General features: G+C 34.9%; 2 long non-coding RNA genes across 2 annotated transcripts in view; one reads left to right on the top strand and one right to left on the bottom strand.

Annotated features, from left to right (window-relative positions):
* The window catches only part of LOC138916071 (uncharacterized), a 73,360-nt gene that overhangs the window by 28,691 nt on the left and 28,077 nt on the right, over positions 1 to 16,592 (top strand). The gene's annotated exons all lie outside the window — the stretch shown is intronic.
* Positions 8,288 to 9,753, bottom strand: LOC138916072 (uncharacterized). Its single transcript, XR_011422721.1, has 2 exons — positions 9,616 to 9,753; positions 8,288 to 8,512 (listed from the first exon to the last, which is right to left on the bottom strand). It is a non-coding gene; the product is annotated as an uncharacterized lncRNA (long non-coding RNA).

The following is a 16,592-nucleotide window of genomic DNA, read 5'->3' as shown; positions in this document are numbered from 1 at the left end:
AATTTTTTTTCTTTAAAATAAAGGGATTGAATTTGACATCTCTTACTTCTAAAATTCCATGGGCTTATATTATATAAGCCCCAACCTAAGTCTCACGAATTTCTCTCTCTTACCCATGCCCAATATGTGAAAGTGTATCGCACTTTTTCTAGAAAATAGAATAGGTTTGAGATTAAGTCCTACGCAAACTTGTCTAATTGGCAGACTATAAAAGGAAAAATACCTTTAATACTTTTATCTATATCTAAATCTAATTTTCTTATTGTTTAACAAATGCTTTAATAGTAACATACACACAACTTTGTAGTAATAGACACAATAAAATGATCTTTAAAGGACTCCTGAATAAAAAAATTCAACCAGAAGACACTTCAACTAACATCCAGTAGTAGATTGTGTGCATGTGCTCACATGTGCTGTCTGCATTATTTTTAGATATTTGAATTTTTTTTCTCTGCTATAAATTTCTTCCACTGGCATTTCTTTCTATTCTTTCTCAGACTTCTTTCTGAGTCCAGGTAGGAAATAACTCTGTATTGAAGCGCCAGAAAACTCATTCTTGGCTATGTTAGAAAATCATATCTCAGTATTGATTTTCTAAATAGTAGTAATTCAACAGAAGGTGTAGCAATGGTTTTTTAAAAATTCACTTCATAATGATATTTTGTTATTGGGAGACATTTCCTGAAATGAATATTAGAGCCTATTAATTCTTTGGGGCTGATTCCAAATATTAACAATAGAATACTTTCATTGCTCCAAAGAAAATTGCCATACTCAATGTGGCAATGGGGTATATTTGCCCAATTTTGTTAACAAAACTTGGTACTATGAAAGAAAATCCACATGCAGTTTTGGAGTTACTACCCAACTTAGAGATAGTAATAATGATGTCAATCAAATGTTATATTAATTTATGCCCAAATTTTTTTAATTTAGGGTATTCCACAGGTAAAGAGTAAATAACTACTAGAAAACAAAAGGATATCAGACAGTAATCTAATTTCTTCTGTATGAAGAAATAAAAATCTCAGTAAAGGTAAATATGTGGGCAATTACGAAAGCTAGTATTATTGTAACAATGGAATGTAACTCCACATGTCATCTTCTCTGTGATTTAAGAGATTAATATACTAAAAAATTAGTCTAAGGCAGTATTATTGTAACTTTTGTTTGTAACTTCACATTTATTTCTACATAATTTAGGAGACCAATGCATTTAAAATAATTTTTAGTTTATGTTTTGGGGCACACACTGTATAAAGAGGTAATTTTCTGATGTCAACAACTGAAAAAGAATGGGTTTAAGACTATAAAAGAGCAGAGTTTCTGTGTGCAGACATATCGTCTATTCCTCTTTTTGAAGTCAGAATATTTAATATTTTAACATTTTTAATCCCAAGAGAAAAGTTTACATAAAATAAGTTTAACCACACAAAATTGCCATTTTGGTGGGCACAACTTCACTGTAGACTTCAGACTAGCCTGGGTTTCAGAATTAAATCTGCCACTTAATAGCTCAATGACAATGAGAAAGTTTCTTTATGTATGTTTATCTGGAAAAAAACATAATAATAAATCATGCATTGAAGGATGTTATGAAAACTAAGTGAGATGTAAGCATTTATTTCCTTAGCATAATGTTGACACATGACATGTGTTCAATAATGTTAACTTTAATAACTGTAGGACTATAGTTGACAGAAGTTCTAGAGAATAAAACTGGCACTCAAGTTAGAAGCCAGGACAGATTTCAGTACATTATAAGGAAAGACTGTTTTAACAATCAAAGCTCTCTGGAAAATGAATCACAGCCTCATGAAGCAACAGCTTTCCTATCATTGGATATTTGCAAACACAAACTTTCTCCTGTAATGCATTCGGAAAATTATATTATTTGCGTACCACGCTATGACATATATACATATGCCCTAGCACATATACAACCCAGTTGAGTAGCTCCAGTATAGACAACACTGATTAGGGAGTCATTGTTATGGGCTGAACGTGTGCCCCCAAAATTCACACGTTGTAGTCCTAATCCCCCAGTGTGACGGTATTGGGTGGTGAGAAGTTTGGGGATGTTTAGGACATGAGCGTAGAGCCCTTGTGAATGGGATTAGCACTCTTATAAAAGAGACTCCCGAGAACTCTCTTGCCCCTTCCACCACATGAAGACCCAGCGAGAAAATAGCCGTTTATGAACCAGGAAGTAGGTGGGACACCACATCTGCCGGTGCCTTGCTCTTAGACTGCCCAGCCTCCAGAATCATGAGAAATACATTATTGTTTAAGTCACTCAGTCCGTGGTATTTTTGTTAGAGCAGCCCGAATGGACTAAGATGGTCATTTTACTCTTTCCATTTAGACGAAAAAGGCTGGGTCTCCGGGGTAGGATATCAATTCTACTTGACCAATCGACAGTAGGTCAGGAGTGCTGGAACAGAAATCCAGCTCCCACACTGCAGCTTTTTCCTTGCAGGAATACAATTCAGTTGTAAAAAGTGGCTCATAAAATGTCTCAGACTCTGACCAATTATATTGGTCATATCTTCCACCTAGAAAAAGAACTAGTAAGTGTGGAATGAAGAACGGAGAATGGTGCAAACAGAGGAAGAAGCTTCCTTTTCCTTATGTGAAAAGGTAGAAACATAAGAGGACATACTCGCCTCTCCTCTTCACACACACAAGTAGTACTCCTATGCACAATTTCCAGTCTGCTAGCTCTGAGTTTTCCTCTTTTTCTCTCACTCAAGAACTATGTAATTGGTTTATAGTGAGAATTATAATGATCGTAATTCAGTAGCACATTAATAGCAAAAAAATTTGTGTAACATATGCCTACTAAGTTTATCATGGGATGATATATTATGAAAGAATAAGTAATATAAAATCAGAAAAGCCGGGTACAAATTCTTGCTCTATTTTCTAGTTTTTCTTTTTCTGGCAAGCCATCTAACTCTCTCCGGCTGATTTTCTTAATTTTAACAAATAATGAGGATCAAAATATCTCCCTCACAAAAATGCTGATTTTTTTCCACTTCCTCATTGTGTTTCCCTAAACCTCTCAATTTACTCAGATTATAACATAAATCGATTAAAGATATCAATGTTTCCCAAATTTAGCTGATGATAAGAAATACCCCGGAAGCGTGTTACACATATAGCTTCACAGGCCTTCCCCTGGAGATTCTGATGTAATGAGTCTCAGGCTTTCTGAAATTTGCTTGGTTAACATGAATTTCAAATGATTTTATCACCCCAGAAATTTAGGAAACACTGACCGAGGTTGTTTTAAAATGCAAATTTCTGGGCACCAACCCAAATACAACAACTCAAGTTCCAGAGGAGATGTCTCGTAGGCATAATTTTAATCAGTGACTCAGGTGATTTTTATGATTAGCACGATTGAGAAACACTACACTGGATGATTGCTAAGGTCTCATCAGTTCTAAAATTCTCTTAATACTATACAGACCAGATTTTAAATCAATTTTTATAAGAAGTAACCCATCCCAGATGTAAAACCCTATTTCACTCCAAAAAGCTCAGATTACTCAGAACATGGTGCAATGTCCAGTAAATGTAGAGAGACCTTGCTTTTCCTGCCATTTTCTGTTTAGGGAAAGCCAAAAGATAATACCTTGATGTGTGGTTTTTTGTTTTTGGTTTTGTTTTTGTTTTATGTGGCAGACGTATTTAGCTTTCATGTATTACTTTTATTGGTCCTTCTTTCTGCAAACATTTATCAATTCTGAGGGTAATCCATGTTTTCAACTGCTAACTACTCAGGGCTGACTATACTGAAAAGTGATTTACTTCTGGCTAATTCTCCTATAAGCGGATTGGGCAGTATTTTTTAAAATGATGTTACTTTGTACACCATTGGGTTATGTGGGATTCTACTAACTCTCATAAGATGACATGAGCTAAAAATGTTATGAAACTGCTATTTGCTTTCATTTAATACATATGTAGGTGTATAGGTATACTTGGTACAAAGGCTTAGCAGGTATAGACTATATTTTCCTGCAAAAACATTCATAAGATATTTTTGTGTTATCTTCCCTTCTTCATATGACTCCTTCAAAATTCAATTCAAGATTCAGCCCAGTTTGGTTTGGATTTTCCACTCATATATACTCGTAACACATGATGTATGCTTCGCTATATCACATATGGCATAAAATAAAATAAAATCATTAAGCTACTCATCTCCAGTATTAGACACTTTATAAGAGTCAAGACTGTTAATTGAAATCCCTAAAACATAATGCGGTGCCTGCAAAATAACATAGTAATTGTTTAATAAATATTTGATGAACAAATAAATGATTGCACAGAATGATGGCTGGTTCACTCTTGAAATGAAATATATAGTCTTGTATCTACTAAATTATAACTGTAAACCCAAGAAATCTTAATTGAGTATTTGAAATAAATCCAAGAACCTACTTTGCATTTTAAACATACACGGGAATTCATTCAATAAATACATTAAATTCAATATATGGTAGATAAAATTGATAATTTGGGGCATTACAAATATGAGTAAGACATAGAGCTTATCCTTATAGGTCTTATAGGCTAGCAAGAGAAATAAAGAATATTAAAATAATATATAGGTAATACGATAGGAGTCTCTAGAGTGTGGGGTTTTGTAAAGGGAAGGAGTGCTATCAACACACTTTGAGAGGAGGTTGCCTTAGGGTTAGTCAGGAAAAATTTCACAGAGAAGATATTGCTTGAACTAGGTCTATAAATACGAGAAGGTAGGAGGGAACTTGGGGGGTGAGGATAAGGCATTCTATAAAAAGGTAGCAAATGATGAAAAAAAGTGTGTTGTTATAGCTGATGTGTTGGATTCAAGGGGTCACAGGGAGAAAACAAAGATGAAGAGGACAGCAAAGTCAAGTCAAATAATCATGTTTGACAAGCCAGAAATGTGAACAACCTTTAGTAGATAATGGAAAGCCATTAGAGTTAGTAGAGTTTAGTAGATAATGGCATGCCATAGAATTAATGTGATCAGATTTATATTTGAGAAAGACTACGTTAACAGAAGAATAGAAAATAAACAAAAAAATTCCAAACTGGGGACTGAGATATCAAATAAGAAAGTGCATCGACAATCCAGATAGAAGATTACAAGGGCTTTATGTAAAGGTCATAACAGGATTTTTGGGAAAAGAAAGTTCAAATCTTTAAAAGTGTAGAATTAACAGAACGTGAATACTGACTAGAGGTATGAGAGTAAGTGAATAGATAATGTAAGATTATTTCCAGAAAGTCAATTTTGATGACTGGATGAAGAGTGGGATCATTTACTGAATAAGAAATAGTAAGAGAATTCTAGTACAAGGGGTAAGAGTGAGGTAAATGAAAAGTTTAGATCTTTTGATATAAATCTTTAAGTGCCTGATAGACTATTAGGAATAATTTCCTATGAACTCTGGGATAGACATATCTGGTACTGGAGAGATATTCAAGATGAAGATACATATTTTGCGTTCAACCATATAGTTAGAAGGTTAGCTGAAAAACTGGATGGTAACTGGTGTGACCATCTGGCATACCCTGGGTAACTCTGGCATAAATTTTAATACTTTACTCTTTCACATTCAAAAGAATCCCAGATTGAATGGTAAATTTTATAGTTTCACTAACTCTAATATATATCTCTTAATAGAAAGTTAGGAGAGAAAAAGCATAAGAGCAAGATCTTAAAATGTGGTTACAGAGGCTTTAACATGCTATTCTCAAACATTTCAAGAGATGATCGATATTTGCAAATGGAATAAATTTTCATACAAACCATAATGTCAATTTCAATAGGATGATTTATTTAAAGCTATGCATAAACATGACTTCTGCTTATAACCATGACCAACGACTGGCACTGGTTCTTCTCTGCCTCTAAAACAACTAGAAAACTGGACAAAATATTTGAGTCAATTATTTTGATATTAAAAAGCAGGCAGTGTAGGACTGTGATTCTTGAGAAAAAGAAAACATACAAGATGAGCTCCATGATCACCCAAGATCACTCCAGTTTCTCTCCTAACAGCACTTCATTCTACAGATCAGTGAGTAGGAGCCCAGGTAAAGCAGTGGTCTCACTGAGCTGCGGCGGCAGAGATCACACTTCCGAGCTGCTTAAGTAAATACAATTTGGGGTGAGAGTGGAGGTTGTACCTGAGAAGTGGAAGCTTTTCTGTGGGGGGTGAGATTTCTGAATGGGGATTAACAATAATAAGTTCTCGGCCAAAGGCTGATTGCCCACGCCTAGCGCCAGACTCCATGAGGTTTAGAGGAGATCTCCTGTGGCAGGACTAAGAGCTAACACCTGAAGTCACTGCTGAGAAATAACTGGATTTCCAGCACAGCCAGAAATGAGAGACCCCACCACGTACCGTAAGCATTCAGTTGAGACCCCTAAAAGACCACGTCTTAAGAGTAAGTGTTATACTAGAGTAAGGGATGCACTCTAAGACCAAATTCAAGACCACAATAGATCTACTTTAACAAAGACTAAAACTAAGCCGGACAAGATCAAGAGAATCTGTCAACAAATTAATTACCTGCCGGAATATAACACAATACTATTTAAAGAACAGTAACCTAATACAGACTCCCTACAATGGACACACAATGTCCAATGTACAATAAAACATTGCTAGACATGGAAAGAAATAGGAAAATGTGACTCATGTTCAAGGAAAAAGCACTAGAAACAGAAATAGATTCTAAGATGATACAAATGCTGGAATTAACAGACAAGGATCCAAAGGATTTAGCCCATTTGAATATTATGTCAGTTCCATCCAGATGTGGGTGTTTAACATCAAGATAATGGTAGTAATAACTAATCAAGTGTACTTACTGAGTTTGCTATACATCAAGCATTGTGCAAAGTGCTAGAAATGCTATGCATTATCTCATTGAATCCTTGTAGAAACCCTACACGATAGGCACTATTATTTGTTCTTTATTACAAGTAGAAAATCTGAAATCTAGAGAAGTTAAGCAAATCACCTAATTCTATTTATATGAAAAAAAATAGGCACTTAACTTGTAAGTATATAAATTATATAGAGGTAAAATTGAGTATTTGACAAAAAAAATTTCAAACAGGCATATGATGCTCTGAGAGATTTATCATTAGAAATGTTGATGAGTAAATAGCAAATTCATTAATATGGCATCAAGTTCATCTCTGTGTGAAAAGAAGTTTCTGAAGTAAAAGAATCACCAACCTATTGAAGCAACTTGCTTGTAGCATGGGTCGTACAATTACTGTAGGAAGAAATTACAGACAAGACTGCTATGCTTACTCAGAGTAATAGAAAATACGGTCTATGAGGGCAATAAAATGCACCACGTGTATAATTAATATTGAAAATAAATTGTTATTTTACTTATATCTATCTACATGAAATGTCAAACCTCACTAGTCAAAAACGTTGAATCTTGGGTGAAAAATGCCAGAGAAAAATGGTAATAAATTCCTGCAGACTAAAATATAATGAATATATCAGACCTACAAATACTTAACGATTTCAATTATCTTTGGTAAAGAGAAGGTTACGAATACATCTAATGAAAATATGAATATTTCCTTATTCACTTTCCTTTGTGGAGCTCTTAAAATGAAATATCTCTCACAGCACTTGGAAGATAAAGCTAACTCAACAGCCACTAACTTAGGACAAGTTTTTGAATTTGTCTTTACAAGAGGGTGAATGTGATCATGTCCATGTTAAGTTGACAAGTATAAAAATACACGAAGTATGTGTTCAGACTACCATATTCTGCTCTTGATGTATTGATTTGAGAAGACATCAATGGTAACAGCACAGGAAAGAAGGCAGGATGAGTAGGGAAGGTCAGAGAAGGAGGAGAGGTTTGCACTGACGTTCCTCCCACTTCCCCAGATTTCTTCCTCCACTTTCTATGCAACTCCACCTCCTTTGAGGGAAACTGTTAAATCACTATTTCAAATGTCTTCTCTGCCCGTTAACATATATATATATTTTTTTTGTCCAGAAAGATAATTTTCTTCTGTCATGAGAAACATAATTATCTAATGAAAATAACTAATAGTGAAGATTCTAACAGCTAGCTAATCTAATGCTTACTATTTGTAAAATCTGAAGCTAAGTGCTTTCACACATTACCCACTGCAATTCTCACCACACTGTGCTGTTGAAGGATAAGGAGGCTTGGAAAGAATATACGAGTTACCTGAGCTTAAGCTGGTGAATCGTGTAACCAAATTAGATCTCAGTTCTAACCCAAACCCCATGTTTCTGATAGCTGCCATCTTTCAGTTACAAGCCTTTCTCTTACAGAAATGAATTTGCAACATTAAGATTCATGAGCATACATTTGTTCAAACATAGAAAAATAGCTAAAAGAAATAAACACCATCAAAGATACCTTTTAAAATTTTGTCAAATAACATCTTCTTTGAATAAATGATGTTTTGCCTTTGAAAGTGTTGATGTTTGATCTAGAAAAAAAGAGAAAATATTCAATTGTCTTATTTTTCTTTTACAATCAATCAAGAGGTATTGTTTTAGTCTCATGGGTTCTCCTCAAGCAGATAATTAGTTTTGTCAGTCAACACTTTCAAATTTTCTTTAAAAATAAAACATTTTTCAATGCAGCACTGTTGAGGAAAAGCCAATTAATAATTGAAGAGGTCCATAGGCAAATCAATTATCTAAAAACAATTATTAAAATAATCTTTATGATTCCTACAATATGCATATCTGAAATAAGATAAAAACATCAGGACTTTTTCTCTTTGAATTTTTCCCTATCAGATATCCTACCATGTTTTTAACTTTCCTGAGGCATATTGTTGTGAGTTCTTTAATCATCTTGCAGTTTTCAATTATATTTTTAAAAATAAGTTTACAAGTACGAACTAAACTAAGTAATTGCTAAATTGTGTTTTAAATGATTAAGGAGAACAATTATTGTACTATTAAAATATAAAAATGCTAAAATAGTAAATGGGGGAATATTTACTAACATAAAAATAAGGGCAGAATTTTGAAGATTTATTTCCAGTCTTGTGGAAGGATGCTGGATTCATTTTAATTCTATTTAACTTCAATAACTCTCTGTCTATTATTTTCTTTCCAGTTCTTCACACAATAGAATTTGATCCCATATTTACACTATCATCTTCCCAACAGATTTTCTCAAATCAGATTTCTGGCTCAAAGACTGAATTACTCAGGTAGAAGATGGCATCATCTATCATTTATCTTCAGAATCTGTCCATTCCATTCTCAACAAAATTTTTTCCCAACGTCTAAATATCCTTCTGCAGGACTTTGTCTAAAGAGCATGGACTGGGCAACACCTGGGGGCCTCATCACCCTTAGATCTTCTAACATTATGAAAGAAAAAAATAAAGTCAAGGTCAAATGGAAAAACACAATGATGAAGACAAAGGGAGTCAACCAAACATGAATGTTACGCTTCTTTGAAATTATAATTATTCGTTGACTGGCCAGAGCCATTTTCTTGTATTCTTTGGAGGAAATTACTGCTAAGAGTTAATCCACAAAGATTGTATGAAAGGAGTAAAACTTGACTTACGGGGGTTGTATTAGTCAGCTCAAGCTGCCATAACAAAATACCATAGACAGGGTGTCTTAAACAAAAGAAATTGATTTTATCACAGTTCTGGAGGCTGGAAAGTCCAAGATCAAGGTCTGGTAGAGTTTAGTTTCTGGTGAGAACTCTCTTTCTGTCTTGCAGATGGCCCCCATTTTGCTGTGTGTTCACATGGCCTTTTCTTAGTTCCTGCGCTTAGAGAGAAAGAGAGCAAGCTCTGCAGTGTCTGCTCTTACAAAGGAACTATCCCATCCTGAGGGCCCCACCCTTATGAACTCATCTAACCCAAATGACCTCCCAGAGGCCCCATCTCCAAATGCTACCACATTGGAAGATAAGGCTTCAACATATGAATTTGAGAGACACAAACATTCAATCGATAACAGGGGACTAGAGGACTTTCTGAAATTTCAAGGCAGGCTCTCTGTGCCTACAGTAGGGATTACACATTACAAACAAAACTGTTCCTGTGCCGTGTAATAGGAGATACTAATGCAAATAGGGGGCTAGCAGCAAAATGCTGAAATCTTGCACCTTCCGAAACTATCACATCAACTTTTTCCAGTAGAAGCAACCAGCAGAGCCAACCAGTTCACAAAGTAAACTAAATTCATGAAGTATTCTAGACAGTCCCTCTTGTCTTCTGAAATCCATATGCTTCAAATCACAAACCAGTCTTCACCCACTGTCTCGTCATTTTATTTTTAAGAGCGACTTTTCTTTGTTGTTTAGTATAACATCACCACAACGAGAGTGAATTTCTCAGCTAATGTATTCATTCACACCATTTTAATAATTTCTCCCTGGTTCTTAATATATATTAAATACATTAATACATTAGTATACATTTGATATGAAATATATTAATACACATTAAATCTGAAATCTCTCTTTGAAAGTCTTTTATTAATTTTCATGTAGTAAAACCTTTTCCAATAAAATTATGTTCCATTATTTAGTGTGTTTTTCCCATTATTACTGGGTTACTGGAGAATAATGTGCCCAGAGTCACGACTCACTGACTCAAGCTTGGAACAAAGTACACAAGGTCAAATTAGTGGGGCTTTGTCTAAAGGAACAAATGTCCCCAAACCTAATGTTCCTGGGAAGGGTTTATGCCCTCCGCAGGCTTCGGAGTGATCTCTGAGACAGGTAGAGACCTGGAGCAGTCCTGATGGGCTAGGAGTTCTCCTCTTGGCCACCTGAAGAGATGCAAGGAGCAGACAAACTGCTCCCAACTTCCACCGAGTCACAGCGACGAAGAGGTAGCCCCCTAAGCATAGAGTCGTGAGGCTCGGGGGCACTCGGAGTCCAGGACAGCAGTGTGAGGTCTTCCAGAGAGCTCTGTGCATAACAAGCAGTAAGAAAAAAACAATAAAGCCAGAGTCCCCTCAATAGGGCCAAAGTAAGACTTCAATGTCAGTCACTGGCACAGAAGTGGCAGCGATTGTGACACGGACAGAAAGGAAAAAGGCTGATGAGAACACCCTAAGAGACTTGTTCAACAGCACATGAGCAACAAAATCTGCCTAAATCTCAGAAGCAGCTGCAAGACCTTTTCAGGAAGCTAATTTCTAGCAAATAGACATATGGGAATTTGGTCTTCTATAAAAATTAAAAAGAAAGAAGTTCTCCCTATTTTCCATTTCAAAAAGTATAGTTTATTTTGTTCAGGTTTTCCCCCAAAGTGGGTATCATATCACAAAGAACTTTGGAACCTACCTGGCTTAAAACAGTTGTTGGGGAGGTGGGAGAATCCACACCACCCCCCCAACCCCCCGACTCTTCCTGAAGGTTCTTATGGCTGGTCAAATAATTAAAGAGGCAGGAGAAAATCAAACAGTTTAACAGCATGTATACACAGGAGAAACTCAGGAGAAACTGAGCAACTCAACCATCTGGCCAAGGCTGCCTGTTTAAATATCTTTACCTACAGACAAGGAGGACACTGGGGATATTGATTTGGGGCTTCAAAGTAGAGTAAGACAATCTACACAGAGATGGAATGCAAATGTTAGTTAAACAGGTTTTGCTGGGCCAAGAAAATGGGTTTGTAGGTGTTCTTTTATCACACCTATTTTACATCATGCCATAGCTATCACATGGTATGAGCTCCTTCCTGGAACAGGCCTTCTCTGTTAAAGTCTTTCAGGCAGTTTGGGGGCAGGAAGGTCGGTCGGATGCTCTTCCTGAGTCTTCTGAGTCTTTATTGTATTCAGCTCGAAATAGTCCACATACCAGAGTGGTGCATCTTGGGGAGGCCTGCCCTGAACCCCATCACATTCCTTACAAGTACAGAGTAAAAGGTGGACAGAAGTAATCTATTAATATCATCTAAGGTGTTTAAAAATTCTGAAGAGTTATTAAAATAGGGATTCATAGAACTCACACCAGTCCTGCTGAATCACAAATGCTAGGTATAGGAAGCAGAAATCTTTTATTTTAGCAAGTTCTATACATTATTCTTATGTGGGTCAGTCTGACACCTGCTTATGAACTGGCAATTGAAAACCTCAATAAAGTGTTTGCTATTACAATAGAAAAATATGAAAATTCATATAGAATCCATCATTTTAGTGTTTGTTTATTGTGCCCAAGTAATACTGATGTTAAATGTAGATCCACTTTGGTCACTCACCTTGCCTTAAGATAAAAGCTTTAATTATGTGTGTTATTACACTTGAAAAGAATATTACATGTGGAAATGTTATATATGCATCATAACATAAAAGGTGGCATTGATGTAACAATTAGCATGAAATGACAAAATGAGTTCTCAAAAAAATCGAATTCATATATGGGAACACTTTCTATATTTATCAAAGACATCATTTTTTATTAAAGTTATTTTTAAATAGATGTCATTTTTTAGAATAGTTTTAGGTTCACGGCAAAATCAAAGTCTTCACTTAAAAATCATAGTTTATATAATAGGTAATAGGAAAGGCTAGGATGCAAAGTATTCTTCAAAATTCTGTGAAAATTTCAATAAAAAATCTTACTATTTAAAGATAAATTGAACACTTAACTAAAGATATTTGCTTGACATAAATAGAATATTTTAGACAATCTTTTTGATTTAAGAAAGTATAATTTCTGATTTCATCAGAGTGAAATAAACATACTGTCAAAACAAAAAGTTTTCTTAAAATATTTTCAACTGTATTCTTCAATAGACTATCTTCATGATCTAAAATATTCATGCTTCGATTATTAACAAATGTTTTAAAATGCATACCAAGCACCAGAAATTACTACTATAAGCCCTTGGCCCTCACTTTCTTTTGTGAATATTTGTGACAGTTTCAAATCTGACACAGAAAGAGGAAGATATATTGAAGACATTGCTAAATAAACCAATGTTAAGTATAAGCTTCAAAAAAAATCCAGGCATGACTAGCTCACACTATTGTGACTGCATTTGTCACTTCACCAAAATGCACAAAATATAATTTATGAGAAAATCTCTCTTTAAGGAAGAAAAAAATTGAGACAATTGGCTAAAGTAAGAATAAGTTAGTTACTGAGACACATTTTGGGTTTATAAATTGCAGTACAGAAACTCAATTGAGAAAAAGTACAGTATTTCTTTATTTTCTACAAATAAACAATATTTTATCTCTAGGTCAGTGGAAAATTCAACTGGAGTTTTTCAAGGAGCACACCCACCCCCATTACCTACTAGGTCTCACCAAGATTTTATAATCTCACAGATTACCTAGTCTTTGAGAAGGAGCCTCTTCTTTCCTTAGTTATCCATGCAAACATGTCACCAGGGTAAGCTAAGAAATACAGGTCTGACTTAACACTGGTGCCTTCACATCCAGCTGCTCAGAAACTTTCTGCTACACCGGAGAAAGTGGGATCTTTTACAAGAGTTAGAAGCCTATTGCTTCTGGAACCACCTTGCTAAATACATCACAGAAACAATCCTCTTTCAAGCCAAGCATCTTCTTTGTATGTTTCTGAGAAAGTGGTACAGGTCTCACTGTTCAGGATACCACAAAACTCTCTTCTTTCTATCCTGGGGAAATCCTTTAAAGTGGAAGAAACACTTTTCTTTCTCAAAACCCATTCTTCTCTAGAGGCTAAGTTTGGGACAAGAAAGTCAGTAAGTTTTCAACGTGCCCTCTGCCTTCAGCCCAATCAAATACTTTCCTTAAGGTAATAAAAGACAAAACCCATCTTCTTGAGAGGGGAGAAGGGAAGGGAGAAATGAAGAAAGAAATTAATATTTAAAATGAAACTCAATGGTATGTTCAAATATTTTCATTTAGGCTTTAAATTTCAATTGCATGATCAATATCATTAGCCATTAAAGAAACACAATCAAAACCACAATAAGATATCAATACATATCTATTAGAATGGCTTATATTAAGAAAAAGAAGAAACTGTTAATACCAAGAGCTGGCAAGGATGCAAAGCAATGGGAACTTTCATGAACTGTTGGTAGGAAAAAACAAAATAGTACAGCAACTTTAGAAAACAGTTTTGAATCTCCTCATAAAGTTAAGAATACACTTACCCAGTGACTCAACAGTCTCAATCCTGGATATTCACTCAAGTGAAATGAAAACTTCTGTTCACACACAAACCTGTACACAAATATTTATACTGGCTTTATTCATAAACACAAAATACTGGAAACAACTCAGACGTTTCTGGTACCCAGGAATCTACACAGACATTTTTCCTGAAGGCATCCTCCTCAAACCCAAGGGAGATCCCAGATGCTGGGAAACCAGGGGTTGAAAATGTTAACAGACTTGCTTTTCACGGTCAGTACTTGTTAAACTTGTTAAAATATTTGAATAAGTATATTTCATTCTGCTCAAATACTAGCCAAACTCAAACATACTGTGAGTCGCCATCTAAGGTCTAAGTACCAGACAGCTAAACTTCAAGAAGATATTTGTTATATTTTCCATTAGTAAACTTTTAATGAAGAAAACATTTATTAAACAAACATAAGAAATTAATATATTTAAAATAACCTCTACGATTTAAATAATGAGAAAATTAAAGAGTGATTCAAAAAGTCATTAAGTTCTAGACATGATAGTTCCATTATAATTTGATTCAGTTAATTTATCAACTACATCATGAGCCAAATTATGTCCTCCTAATTGAATATAAATAAAGTTAAAAATCAAATGTGATACGATTAACTTATAAAATGCATAAACACTAAATAGTCTTACTCAATGTTCAAAAAGTTTTCCACTATATTTTTAAATACTACTTTTCATAAATTTTATTAATTATCACTTTGCTAGCAGAAAAATAAGATAATTTTGCTTAGCTTGCATCTTTTTGGGGATCAGTGTCATACTCTTTATTTCAAGTTTGTAGTAGCTCTTTAGGCCTGCACAATCTTTCAAAAGCAATTGCAAATGATGAAGTCAATGTACTGTGGTTTTCCTCCTATGATTAGCCTACTTTTTAAATTTGCAAATGCTTAAATATCCCAAATATTATTTAACCTATTTCTTACAATAGACAGCAGCAAGGCTTTTATTGTATTTTAATTATACAGATTTCCCTTCTTCATGTTCTTGTGCAAGGAAGATATAAAAATTTAAGAATTCTTCATTTTAATATTGTCATTATGTTTATGAATCTCCTCACTTAGAAAGAAGCCAGGCTATTTCTCCCTTCTGCAGAGTGAAAATTTCAAAGTTATTATTCTCATCTATGTTATTTTATTTTGTTCTCCTTATCTTTTGACAGAGAACATAGATAGATACAGATATCTTACTTTGTCCTCCTTAGATTTCCCACATTCATGTGACAATACTCACCAACAATTCTTCTCAAGGAATTTCATCAACAATCCAAGTCAACACCATTGATCTAGTTGCCCCCTGGGAGACATTTCTCTCTGATCAAAAATGTATGAAGCAGCAATCACATTAGAGGATGTAATCATTAAAAATATCTCTACTACAATTGCTAAATTTCTAGGAGGGTAAGGACAACAAAGCTCAGAAAGGAAAAGTTGAGTAAAATGATTTGGGCTTCCTGGAGAGACTCAGTACATTCGTTTATTTGCATTGTGTCACAATGCACTAACACCGTAGCTCTGTGCTTAGCAGCTCTTTGTGTTCATCCTGCCACATACCTGGCAATGCCTGACACATAGTAGCTTCTCAATAAGTAGAGGGAAAAGAATCTAAGTGCCTACACAGTAATGGTAAGGGGAGTAGAAAATTTTTCATAAAAGCAATAGCTGAAGGAACTTTGATAATCTCCCTTTCTTAAATTCAATTGTGCCATATAATATCACCTAATCATAGGAGCGAAATTCATCATATCCATAGTCCCAGCCAGTATGCAGGGTGTTTACACCGTGGGTTGGGTATGATTGGGTCCACCTGAGAATTCTGCCATTTACACATTTCCTCATTATAAAGTGGAAAAATACAAGTATTTATTACTATGTAATCTTACGGTAAGGATTAATGGGGTGTTTTCTGTAGTGCCTCGTAGTAAATAGTCAATAAAAGTTATTTTCTGTAAACAGATCAAGGATGGCAAATTAATTCATCAATATTTAGGAAAGTTTCTCTCGCTTTCTCAAAGACACAATTTTATATAAACATCATTAACCCAAAAAGCATGAATTAAGTCTTTGTATGCTTATCGTATGTACTTTAGATTCGATTTTAAGTAATTCATTGAAGTCCCCAGCATAGGAGCTCACAGAAGGCCATATATAGGAGAATGGTTTATTTACTCTGTGAAGTACAAGCAACTAGAAGTTGAGACCAGGTGCTAAGTCTATGTTGACAGCTTCCTCAGCTGCTTTTCTGTATTGTGTTTTGTATTCTGCCTTGTTAACCTAGTTAAGGCTTTGTTTATAGATGTTGCGCATTTGCTTTCATTTGCTTCAGTCTCTTTGCTTCCTGGAGTTCTTTCTTAAACTGGAAACCCCAAAGAGCATGGTTCACACTTGC

This window comes from Equus caballus, chromosome 1, assembly GCF_041296265.1.
Source record: "Equus caballus isolate H_3958 breed thoroughbred chromosome 1, TB-T2T, whole genome shotgun sequence".
NCBI classification, from domain to species: domain Eukaryota; kingdom Metazoa; phylum Chordata; class Mammalia; order Perissodactyla; family Equidae; genus Equus; species Equus caballus.
The sequence above is the reverse complement of the archived record's forward strand: the minus strand, read 5'-3'. Positions and strand labels throughout refer to the sequence as shown.